A 13859-nucleotide genomic window follows, 5' to 3' on the forward strand; every position below is an offset into this window, starting at 1 on the left:
CAGGGTGCAGAGGCCTACCAGGAAATCTCCAGAGTTCCCAATAGGCCAGTCCACCCCTACAACCAAGGTGTGTGGGTGTCACGCGGCACAACCCCTCCTCAATATCAATCAATCCCTGCTGTACACATGGAGCTGATTTCATTTCATTGTAATTCAAGTCCTTTAGAGAAGAAAGCGCGCAGTGCAAAGTAGCCAACAGTGGGATAAAGGGGCACTGGTTCGCACTTGACTCGTTTCTCTGGGCTATTCTGTGCCGTTTTTCTCCGTCCTCGCTCCGAGGCGTTTTCATTCAGAATTGAGGGTTACCCAGCTATCCTGACAGCAATGCCAGCCTCTAAGCTGGAGCCGTTCGTGGCACTGCCCATTGGTGGTTGGGGCATCACGCCACCTGCCTTTAGTTTCATTTGCACCGCTCCGCTTCCGTTTAACGAGTCGGTGTGACCTATGGTGGATGAAGCGCTTTAAGAAATATTTTAAAATTAATAATCAATAAAAGGGTGCTTTTTTATTGTTATATAACCTTTGCACAATCTTTCACAAACAAGTAAAATATACAGAGGAGCGAAACAGTATGAACCTATCTTACAAGATAATAATTAATATATACAAATGCATAAAGCAACTCCTTTTAAAAATAGAATCACTAAGCATGAACATTTGAAGGGTGCTTTAGGTGGTTGCAAGCCACCTGGCGTGGGGTTATGGGGAGTATGTTCTTAGTACAATAGGCTGCCAAGCTAGGCTGGTCACAGTTGAACGTACAGACACACTGCTGTCCTTTGCTACTTTGTGTGGTAGCCATTCCCCTGGGTTATGTGGGTTTAGGCCCCTTCCCTCCATCCAGCTAAGGGGGTCCACAGCCATTTCACGGATAAGCACAGGAGACAATTCCGGGATTCAAACACATGCTTTACATGCAATAAACGGTTTCCCTACAAAATATCCCCACTAAAAATATGCCGTACATATGGCCGTTTGTCTCGCCATAGGTGATATTTCAGGGGGGGATAATTTGAGGGAGTGGGGGTTATGGGGGTGTCCCCCGCAAGGTCCATGGGTCAATATCGCCGCAAAAAATATGAAATGAAGGCCTTGCTTGGCCAGCACCTGCTCGCCCCGCCTCCACATCTCTGTTCATCCATCTTGCGCTCCTGCTCAGATTACACTACGTGCATGACAATAAAAGAGCACTGGAGTGTGCTAGGGGCTGCCCAGCTACACAAAAGCACGCACCTGAGCGACCGAAGAAGTAAAAGCCATCTGCCCTAGACTTGGGGGTTTGGTGACTGGCTTGAGAGTGACATGCGCCCCCTGCAGGCGTCATCGCCCGCGGAGGCAGAAGGGTCTGAAAGGGAAGAGGGTGAGGTGGTGGCCTGGGACTCGTCTCCTGTGTGGCAGAAGGTGTCTACTTCTTGAAGGTGGTACAGAAGAGGTAAGGAATAGCTGTCTACGGGCCTCATTATTAGTTTGGTGGAGCGAGAAAAAAACATTACTGCCACAGTTTTTCCTGTGCTGCTTAATTATAGGTTTGGAGATAAAAAAAATAAAAAAAATAAAAAATAAAAAATTGGAGGATTTATTTTCAGAAAAAAACTGCAGGTGAATCCACCACTTTTCTGCCAAAAATTGTTGGGTTTACTGTGCGGTAATTCCACCAGTGGTAAATACTCCCAAAAATCGGTGGGCTTAATGTGTGGTAATTCCGCCAGCGGTAAATGTGCCTAAAATTCATATGGAGTCCAAAAAAGGGGAATTACAAGGATTTATAACCCCATGACAAACCCATGGGACCAAGTGGGGGTAAAGGGAGTCGAGTTTGACAGTAGTTGAAATTTAGCGCTGAATTACCACCAAAGTTGTAATCAGGCCCTCTATGACAACAGTACAAAGAACCTATCCCGCCCCCCCCAGGTGCTTCCAAATCAGGCAAACCCCATATGAGGCCTTATAACCCCCCAAGGGGGGAGTGGCATGCGTCATTCGGTACCATGTAAAGACATTGCAGCACATAGAACTGGGGGCGATTAGCACTAGAATCGCCCATACACCGCGACTATTAGGCCCAACCAGACCAGGCTGCAGGCACACACTGCTTGCATTCCCAAGCCAGGAGCACCGCCACTGCATCTCATGCTAGCTCCGCTCGAGCCTTGTTTCCATCAAAGTCAATTTCTCTCTCATCCCGTCAATGTTGCAAATATTTAGTATCGCCTCTTGGAATGCGCCTGACACTGAGCGTGAGACAGTACCAGAAGCTGCTCTGTGCCCATTCATCTCCTCCCGCCTGCCATCCAGACTCTAACCCACAAGTGGGTCAACCAGTGATGGTTGCACATCACCAACCCAACCCCAACGCCCTTTGCCATCTTCTAGCCACCAGGTCCTGACCCCCTTACAATACCTGTAACAGATCTAAAGCCCACAGGACTGTATCTCTACCCAGCAACAACATGCCCCCCCGAGTGACTCGAGATACTGCGAGGAGTAAATCAAAAGATCAATCCCCCAGAGGGAGACAATGGGTGCGGGGATGGCAGCATCAATGGAACCTAGAATGCATGGGTCAGCATGAGTGTACCTCAAACTCCCCTCTCCATGGCACCCCTTTCCTGTGACGCCCAAGTGCCTGTCATAATAAATGAATAGACCGGTTCAGTTGTTTAGTTTAGTTAGATACAGAATTGTTTATGAATGCCCTCACCTTCACTGCGGAGATGAGCCCAGCTAACCCACGTGGAGCCGGATCTACAAGGAAGAAGCAACCAATTGTAGCCTGGCATCCCATATGGAGCAGGATTATATATTCTGTCCGTCCAATGAACCGTACAAGTTTGGAGCCTATATGTGATATCATCTATAACGATGTGGTCCCTCAAAAAGCACTGTCATGTATTCTGGAGTCAGAGCGCTCTTGGGCAGCAGAGTTCTTTGCTTGCATTTGTATTCTGTATGATTAAACCTTGTTAACCTTGCAACGCTATCTCTTGGCCTACCTCCCCAGCAGAGTTTATTTACTCTAGAGTGCGCGTACAGTGGGCCTTACCTTTATTTGGTGACCCCTGTGATGTGATTCCTGAGCCCCCGTACTTGCAGTGATATCCAGGTGGCCTCTCCGTAAGGGTTGTGCCAACCTATAGTGACCAGTCCCCTATACGCGGCAGAAGAGGTCCTCGTGGGCACCATTTTAACTGAAGTACCATCTGATCGTTGGAGCCGGGTACAGCCCCAACGAGAGGTCCAGACCTGTTGTGGATTACCCGCGCACATAGGCTTTCGGAAGAATGCGGACATGTGAGCATAGACTGCAAAGGATAACAATGTTTGGGTTTGGGTATGGAGCAGTATGAAAGAGGTGAACACGCAGGAAGAGAAAGTGGGAATATAGACTGGATGACGAGTAGGGACATTTTTCATGCCCATTTTTTCTTTGTTTTAAAAAAAAAAGTTATACAGAGAACAAAAATGAAAGGGAGCCCACCCCCTCAAACCTCCCCGAGTGAGGGGGCAATGGTGGCGCCACAGTGCACTGTCCCGACCAGCGCAGGGAAATAAGAATACAGAGACATTTAGAAGTCCCGTATAATAAGAATGCTCGGGAAGAAGTAGTAGTTGTTATTTTAGCTTGTTATTTTAGTTTGTTAATTTTAGTGTATTTTTTCATATGCATGGAGGGGGCCTGGGAGGGGCGGGTATGGTGTGATTGAGAAGTGAATAGGGGGAGTGTGAAAGGAACGAGTGGTGATGCTCTGAGGGAGGGAAGCAATGAAAAGATTTATGTTTTTGATTAAAAAAAGAATTGGGATCACACTGACTGATGGTAGACTGACAATTGTAATGTGCATATGACAAAGGGAACTAACGGCACAACACAACTTCTAGGGGTGAACTGATGAGGAGTATATTGCACGATTATTATTGAGGCACACTTTAGACAAATGACAACCACAGGGACAGACACGCCCCTGACGCATATATGTCAAGCATTGCCCTTGTATAGTGACAAGATTAAGAAATACTGGGATGCCCCACGCCTGGCCAGAGGGGTGGTCTTTCAACAAGTGTGCGTTAGACCACATGTCAACGTACTTGACTGTCAAATACAAAGGGAGACCACTACAAAACAGACGAGAGGTTTTAGAGTTGTGGAGAATGTTCCTGGAAATGGAGACACCCGCAACAGAAGGGGAAATGCTTAAATGTGAGAAAGGGGGCAACCCAGAGAAGGGCGAAAAGGAGAGGGCACAGACCAAGAAACATTACCCCTTATTAACAATGCATGCCAAAGGGTATACAAACCCTACTTATGTTTCCGGGGGTACAACATTAGCAGGCCCAAATACAGCCACGCCCCCTTCATATGCTTCAGCCCCCGCAGTAGCCACCCCAACAGGAGCGAGCGTTCAAGACCTTGAAGTAGCGCTGTCTACCACGCATACAGAGTTAGCCAGGCTACGAGCAGCATGTGACACAGCAAGGGCAGCAGAGGTCCCTATGTTAAACCCCAGCACCCCACCCAGACCTCCAGGGGAGGAGTGGAAATCTAGAGACTTTGGGGCCGATTATGGAACAAACGTGCACCGAAAATCCCTGCGCAAGCAGGCGCAAGGGAGCGCAAGCGCAAGAAATGCAGCGCACGCGCACGTGTGCGATTCAAGGAAGACGCTGCGCGTGTTTCCCGCTGTCCGTGCGCCCAATCCAGCCATGGCGCACGCAGGCATACACGGCCTGCGCTACGCGGACAGCAAAAGCGCACATAACGCGGCGCACACAACCAAAGTGGGCGGAACAGTGGCCGTAACACGCGGAATGGGGAATAACGCGTGAAAAAGAAGGCGTAACTGGGGAAGTACTGCAAGGAACTACACGGAACGCCCACACGCACGCGAACAATCCGAAATGGATCCGAAAACGGGAAACCCGCGCACGGCAAAAGACGCACACAGGCGTCAACGCGTCCGCCACACGAAGGCAGGCGGAAGCGTCCCCGCGCACAGTACAAAAGTGCGCGCAAACAACAAACACGCATATACAGCTACGATGAATGCTCCATTTGTCGCAGCACTGATCGTGGGACACCGCAGGAGGAGGAGAATAGCCAGGGCACACATTTTCGCACCACGGACAAGCCTTTTTGGGATGCCTGACGACCAGGTCTATGGCAGGTATAGGTTTCCACCCCACATCATCCTAGACCTGGTCAGGGAGTGGGAAGATGACCTTACATCCCCCACCCTTTGCTCCCAAGCATTGAGCCCCTTGGAGAAGGTGCTCAATGTCCTGCATTTTTTGGCCACTGGGTCATTTCAGCGGACTACTGCCATAGTGGGGGGGGGTCTCACAGGCCACGCAGTCACGCTGCCTACACCAGGTACTGGCAATCATGACAGCGCGCCACTCAGTCCGCAGGCACATATACATGCCCAGAACACCCGCAGAAAGGCAGGCCGTTGTCCTGGATTTTTTCAGGGTGGCACACTTCCCCAAAGTGCTTGGTGCCATAGATTGCACCCATGTGGCCCTACGTCCACCTAGGGCCACTGAGCACATCTACCGAAACCGCAAGCACTGGCATTCCATTAATGTACAGGTGGTATGCGATGCAAAAGGAATCATCACCTCTGTCTATGCAAACTACCCTGGCTCCACCCATGACAGTTTCATATACAGAATGTCCGCCCTGAGCCGGGCCCTGGAAGCTGGGCAGCATGGCGACACCTGGCTCCTAGGTGAGTACAAATGCCCTTGCACATGCATGCAAGTCACACACAGACAAATACCCAAACCCTAATAATCTCAACTATCATCACCGCCCCAGGGAACAGTGCCTACCCTCTGAGCAACCACATGATGACGCCAATCCGGAACCCCACCACACCACCCCAGGTAAGATACAACGCCGCCCATATTGCAACCAGGGCCATAGTGGAGCGCACATTCGGAGTGCTCAAGTCACGCTTCCGCTCCCTCGACCGCTCTGGCGGGCAGCTACTCTATGCACCACCAGTAGTGTGCAGGATCATTGTGGCCGCATGTGTCCTGCACAATGTTGCAACACGGCAGGGCGTACCGGTGGACATGGTGGTGCCCCCACATCCCCAACCACAGGCACAGGCGCTGCCCATGGGAGGGGACAGGGCACGTGGCGAGGAAGCCGGGACCCAGCTTGTGGCCACATTTTTCACCTAAACTCCCACCCCTGCGGAGTGCACACAGGCCTGGCACATACCAGGTGACAATCGATGATGACAAAGAGACAGTCAACTGTCACAACCCTACCACCCTGAGATAGTTGCCATGGAAGTGCCACATTGTCTGCATCCCTAGCTACTTAAACACAAGCTATCCTGTGTGACCAAAAGGCACACATATGACATGATATGGCCTATACACAAGTATTTCAAGGTGCGATTAGGCAGGGAGGGGGGAACAAGGGAAGACAGACAATGGTACTACTAGGCCAGGTGTCATTTAGATTGTGCAAGTGCAGGGGTAGGGGGAAGGGAAAAGTGCAAGGGGAAGCAGAGGGGGGGGGGGTGCAGTACAGGGGAAGTAGACCAAAAAACAAATACATAGGTCAGCTGGTGGCAACTGCAAAGGTAAGTGCAGACAAGTGCTGGGAAGGGGGGGCTGTAGGGATAGAGAGACAGTACCGCAGTGCAGGGGTTGCCAGGGAGGCAGTGCAAGTGGAGAGTGGCTGGGCCAGGGACCGAGGTCGGTGAGAGTGGCCCAGTTGCAGATCCAGTGCAGTTCCAGTGAAGAATTCCGCAAGGGAGAGGCAGAGAGAAAGCAGAAGCAAAGAGGAAGGTCTTGAGGTGCTTCCCAAACCGGAGATGGTTCCCCTCAAGTTCAAGTGAGGCAGGAAGGCTGTTCCAGAGGGAGGGCCCTGCCACAGAGAGAGATCTACCCCCAGCTGGTTGCTCTGAGCCATGGCCATCACTGTTATGTCACTCAAACCCTCCCAAACCACAACATGACATGGCAAGCAATACCCATACACCAACACAGTAACAATAAGGTACACATTGCCATGTCCAAAATGTACAGTGGCATCAGACAATGATACCTGACCTGGAATCAGATGAAATGACAGACCAACAACCTCCCACCCAAAATAAGTAATTTCCAAATGCATTACAAGAGTTGTAGACGTAACATGTCCCGGGAGGATAGCTCAGCGGCATCGTGCGCATCTTGGAAGCAAGACGACACGAAGCAACACAGGTTCGATCCCCGGGTCCGCACTTAGAAACCTCTGGGTGTTTAAGCGCGTTATAAATACGTAACTAAGTCAAAAAAATAAAACATAATTAGCAACTAAGAAAAACAAACAATTCTTGTAACAGCGCCTCGATGCCTGCGGGCTGTGTGAGCGCTTTAAAAATGTAAAAATAAATAAAAAACATAACAATGAATGCCTGTCTACATGCACATTGTGCATTGCAAAATCAACACTGCAGCTCCTGTGTGCTGTGTCCTACTCCTGCAACACACTGCTCAGCGCACAGCACAGTGAACAGCCATTGCGTGTGATGCACACCCTGAGCATTACATCTAAGCAACAAACCACATCAAAAAGCAAATTAGGCATGTACAGGATCCATTATTGGTCACAGAACATGTGCTGCAGGGACACAGTGGGCACCAGAAGGCAAACAGTGTACACGTGGATATGCAAGGGTGGGAGTACATGTAGTGCATCAGAGTGCAAGTGTGTGGGTCTGCAAGGACATGCACTCAACATATGCATGTGCAATCAAGTGACCATCAGTGTTCTCTACACATCACATGTGAACATTAACCATGTGTACACCCCAGCATGTCAAACCACAACTATCCCCTCGCACCTGAAAGGTAAACACAACACATGAACAGGCATTGATCAGCAGAACACAACATGTACATAGGATACCACCATTACAATGTCAGAGTTCCCATCACACTGCAGGGCAAGGCAACTATCAACAACAACCCCCCCCTCACAAATGACCATGACCCACTGAACAACTGCACCTGGGTCATGGAGCCTTCAACCCTCAATTCCACCTGGCCACAGGATCACCTTTACCCTTTGTCACCATCTCCCACCTTGTGTGTAAAAAGGTGCCTGCACCCTCAGAATCCACACTCATTTCCAAAATCACAAAATCCAAGGCATAAAAACAAACCAGAACACCCTCCACTAGATGACTTGACGTAGCAGTACCTCACAAAGGCCAAGTACTACCACAAAGATGCAACAACCAAGGTAGCACACTAAAACAATGTCACAACAGGATGTGAACCATGTGTGGTACATAACATAGGATGATGCACCATGAACGGATGTGTACCTTCACAGGTCCCATGAACAGGCGCAGGAGTGTCACGAAACAACCACCCCCACTGTGTCCCGGGTGCCTGCAAGGTCAAACTCACACAGGCCCCTGAGACCCTGGTGGGGAAGGAGGGTCAGGGATATGCAGTTGGGACAGGTGTTGGCACACTGGATAACTGGAATGAGTGGCAGGAGAGGGGAGGAGGAATGACACATGAAAGTAGGGAATGCACGAAAATGTACTACCTGCATGAACACATACACAATCCAAACAAACTTGGATATCATTGTCATGGACTTCTGTAGTCCAGGCTTAGGAGTGGTACGAACCAACCACCCCCTCTAGGGTTTTGGCGCCTTCAAGTTCGGGGCTTACACAGGCATCCGCAACCCCAGCGGGGAAAGAGGGTTAGAGAACGTTTCTTGGATAGCTACGGGAAGCAGGAACACCGGGTAGAGGGTACAGGGTTCAAAATTGCATAGGATTCTAGGTGATTAGGGGGAAAAAACATACCAAATTGAATCACACATACATCCATGCATTAGTGCACCCCCCAGCAAGCCTATGCAGAGCAGTTTGAAAGAAAAACAACAAGACACTTAGCTCTGGTTTTGAGTGTTGGCCTCCTGCCTGCGCACTCTCAGGTCCGGTTACAGGAGCACTGCAATGCTGCAAAGAAAGCCACAGTCAACAACCTGTACGTGCCAATTACACAAAAACACACCACCAAACATGCCCCATAGCAACAAACTACTCTACAAACAGACAATCTGGTGTAGATGCTTCATACCCATATATAACATTACCCCTGTGACGGGTCATACATAGTCAATGCAGTAAGTCAGCTGCCGGTGGGTGCGTGGGAAATGGAACACCAATGTGTCACAATTCACACAACATGCAATGTTCACTGGGTAAGCAGACAGACCCATATAGCAAGCCATGACTTCAGAGCAAGTTGCGTACCACCATGACTGAAACAAAGTTGGCAGTGCATTCATCATAAAGTACATGGAAATGAAATGCACTGCACCCGAGTATGTCCCTTGCTGTATGTCCCTGTGAGCTGCCCCTTTCCATGTCTCGGAAGGGTACATGGTTGATACAAGTGCCTCGATGGACCTTGGTGTACCGGAGGGTATGTGCCACTGCCCCTGCAGGTGTCCCAGACAACCTTACAATCAACAGCCATCAGTCCACCAACACATCTGAGCTGCATTGTGTGCTTCAACACCAATATCCGTCCAAGCTCACCCTCAGTGCTGTGACTAAGCCTGCATGTGCAACTCGCCTGGTGCAAGCTTTGCTGTGTTGTGGCCCCCCCTGTGCTGCTCACCTTGCCTGGAGTTCCTTGGAACACGTCAGCAGTTCTAGGATGTAGGTCTGCAATCCCTGTGCCTCTGCTTGTGCACAAACGTGTCCAGAATTCCGTCGTCCAATGGGCCATGTCTGCTGGCAAAGGTGCTCTGGAGCCTCATCCCTCTGCAGAAAGGGCATGAAACACATGATTAATTCTTCAAAGTCATCTGTGTGTGTCTCTTCAGGCATCTCATTACTTGACCATGTCAGAGAGTCACAGCATAAATCACACCATCAGTCCGTCTTTCACATCCAAAGTGTGGAACACACTATCTACGGCATGAATTGCGACAAGCACGTGTACAGTAAAGATAAGAAACATACTACACAATGCATAGAAATTAATGTACACATTAATCATGAAACACCCCATCTAGCAAAAGCTGAACAGTGGACAATAACACCGAAATCATCCCCACTAGGGGTGTAAACACAAGTCACACAGCACCAGACATGCCACAGATATGACAGTCCAAAGCCCTTGTGTAAAAGTTTGTGACACCAAACCATCCTTGCGAGCCCATGGATAAGGGAGGCAGGAGTGGCATATGCGAGTCAAGGACCCCAAGCACCACCAAACACATACACAAGACAAGCCTGAAGGGCCCAGCTGGAACAGACAGTGGATGCCTGCAAAAGCCACAAAGCACCGCACCGTCACATGAAAGCACAATAGACAAGCAATTTTAAACTATATTAACTAATTACACTAACTATGGAAAACCTACATTACCTAATTAAACTAACTATCAAACAGAAACTTAACTAACTAAGCTAAAAGAAAAATCAAAAATGGCCACTTACGACCCGGGGGGGAGGGGAGGCACCCAGGAGAGGGGAGGTACAGGGTGCTGCTCAACATCCACATGCGATGATGCTGAGTTAAAAAAAAAAACTCCATGGGCTCAACGCCTGCACAGCCCGACCTATGTGGGAGATAGATGGTCGTCCGAGTCTGGCTCATCCTGGAAAGGAGGATGTGGCACTGTAGCCTGGCCATGCCTAGCCGCAGCTTGCCCCTCGTCGGCAGCAAGTCTGCCGGACGGGTGAGCCTGGTTCTATGTGGCAATGTGACGTAGGTCTGCATGCAGAACCTCACGTGATACACGTGCTTCCTCTTGCAAGGTAGCACGTGTAACACAGAGTTCCTCCTGCAAGGCCTGGTTGGACAACCACTGCACCTCCCGGCAAGCCTGTAGCTCAGCCGAGATGGTACGCTCAAGCTGTGCAAACCTCTCCTCTGCCTGCTGCCTCTGGGACATCATAAGGACACCCACAGTGGATTTGAGGGAAGCATACTCCTCCCTCAGGGCATCCATGCGCGCCTCTGCGTGAGCAGCAATTGCTTGACGCAGAGACGACATTTCAGCCTGGCGTGCCCTGTTTGAGGCCGCCATGCCCAGCCTGAGAGAGCGGGCCGTGGACCTTGCCGCCGCCAGGGGGGGAGCACAAATCGGGCCACACGCTCCATGCTCTCAGTGATGTTCTCCATTGCTGCCCCCTGCTGTTCTGAATTGGCAGTCATGTCTTGCTCCCACTCAGTATACTGCGGTTGCGCGCGGCGACCGCGTTGCCGGGCTTGACCCCTGCGGGACCCAAAGACCGGGGGTCCTCGCTGTGTTAGCACCGCCCGCGGCGGCACGACTACATGCCCCCGTCGACGTGATGTCCCAAGCACATCAGTGACTGGTGTGGAGGGTGACCCTGCGTCCCGATCCACCACGGGCGGAGGAACCAAGACTGTCTGATCCATCAGTGCAGGTGTCGCAGACAGAGGAGTGTCCACATCAGAATCACTCACCCCTGACACATGGACTTGATGCTCATCCAACTCAACATGGACGTCAGAGTCGTCATCAAGGCTGGACTCATAGGCAGCCAGAGACAAGATGGACTGTAGCACTTGGGGTTTTTTTAATGGCCTACCACCCCACGACCCCCACTAGTGCCGGGTTGATGTAGTGGTAACAACCCTGTGTCTGTCATGACAGCACCATCCTCCGCCTCCATTGCGTCATCACCTGAAAAATAGAGAGAAAAAAGGTCACTACACATGTCAGAAGCACACAACACACACCGACAACAAACGCATCAGGCAGACATGTGACACACGACATATAACCTGGCATGCATGCTGGGTCAACTTTGAATTGCTTCTGTGATCAGACCTGTTGAAAGGTGGCAGTTTCCATGGAAGTGGGTCTATGCAGTGCAGAAAATGTGTACGCCACTCACTACCTACATGTACAAGGACTCAATGGTGTGTGCCAGGAAATGTGAAGGCAGTGCAATGTCAAATTCAGACATCACGTGCATTGTGCATTCAATGTGTACCATATCTAGAAGCCAAGCACCCCTCCACCCCAGTACCAAAGCAGGGATGCCTAGCATGGTATCAAAAGGCTGACCATACACATGTGTATTGACAGGCAGTGTTGACTGGCATCAACAGCTTAATGTGATTCAAGTGACAACACTGCAAATGATGCTGGGACAGTAAGCAGGACACAAGATGAAAACTCTGGATTCCGCTCATGTGTGAAGAAGACACAACAACAGTTGGACAGAGTCATTGGCCATTGAACAGGCTGAGGCCTGTGAGCCACACAGATTGTCAGACCCTAAACATGTGTGCAATGCAGAATTGAGCCACAGTTGACATGGGAAGGCTGATGAGATGGCAGGCAATGTATGTAACCAAGGACTTGTATTACAGTGATCATCCAGTCAAGGACACATAGGGGCATGCGTGCAATGCACATGGAGCATGAATGGGCACTCATGTCCCTGCGGGACTTCTGACCTATGCACAGTACAAGTGAGATACCCTGCATCAAGTACTAAGGCTGTACTACACGGCATATGTTTGGCAGATTCTACGCTGGAAGTGAGCATCTACACAGGACGCATGAACAAGAAAGTACACATTGGCAAGATTGAAGAACACCAGTGCAAAGGTGGAACTGGGGTGCAGAGTGGCGGAGGAGGGGCAAGGGAGCATGCCTACATGGAGTCCCTGCATGCAGGCAGAGGAGACATGCATGACGGAAGCATTGCATTACTTACACATCAGAACCATGTACACGTCACATATAGCGGCAATCATGCACAACACATCCCACAAGTGAAACACACATGTCCTGAACAAACACGCATCAACACTCACTGGACTGGGCATCAAAGTCCAGCATCTCTCCCACTCCTTCGACCAATTCAGGTGGTATGAACTCCGCAACGAGTGCCTCATGCGGAGTGAGCTCTTCCTCCTCTGGTGCAGGCCCACCGCCAGTCACCAGAGTCAAGTTGTAATTAGAGGCACGCTTCGCCTTAGTGCTGTGTTTGATGTCATTCCAACGCTTTTTGCACTCTTGCGCCGTGCGCACCTCATGGCCGAATGAACTGACATGTTCCGCAACATGCTTCCAGTGGGTGTCACGTTGGGCAGCCGTAGTCTGACTATTGGCACCCACTAGCATGTCACGGCTGTGGCCCCGCACGTAGTCCACGAGGAAGTCCAGTTCCTGCTTACAGAAAGGCTTCTTTCTCGACGTGAAGGAGGTCGTGGCTGTGTGTGGGGTCCCAGCCTGTGCTGCAGGTGCAACCTTCCTCCTCTTGGACTGTGGCACAGACCCTGGCTGGCTAATGCCGCCCTGACCAGTATGGCCAGTGGGCTCGGTGGATTGAGCCAAGGGAGTGGCAGGTGGAGGGATGACCAAAGGCCTGACTTGTGTCAGTGGCAGCTGGGTGCCCACTAATGGACCCTGCGCAGCAACATCAGCTGTGGCAGGGTCATTGACCGCAACGGTCCTGGTTGGCAGACTCACAACCGGGGTGCTGTTGGGTGCATCTGCCCCTGCACTTGCCAACACCCGGCTGTTCGGGGCAGCAGATGACATGACTGCCCCAGGGACACGTGTCTTGGTCTGAGCAGCCCGGCCTGCCCCTATGGTTTCCCCCCTGGCCTATTGGAGATCTACCAAGGGCTCCTCAAGTGCCTGCGCTGGCAGACCCCGAGCCTGGGTGGCGGTGTCCACAGCTGCACCTGCAGCTACGACTACCCTTGGGCCCGTGGCAGTCGATGGAACGGACTGTCGGGTCACACGGGCGCCAGTGCCAGATGCAGAAGCTGCATCCCCCGGAACCACAGGGGGTGGTGGCATGACTGCACTGACACATGGCACAACA

Source organism: Ambystoma mexicanum, chromosome 3q (genome assembly GCF_040938575.1).
Source record: "Ambystoma mexicanum isolate Mex_15411 chromosome 3q, UKY_AmexF1_1, whole genome shotgun sequence".
NCBI classification, from domain to species: domain Eukaryota; kingdom Metazoa; phylum Chordata; class Amphibia; order Caudata; family Ambystomatidae; genus Ambystoma; species Ambystoma mexicanum.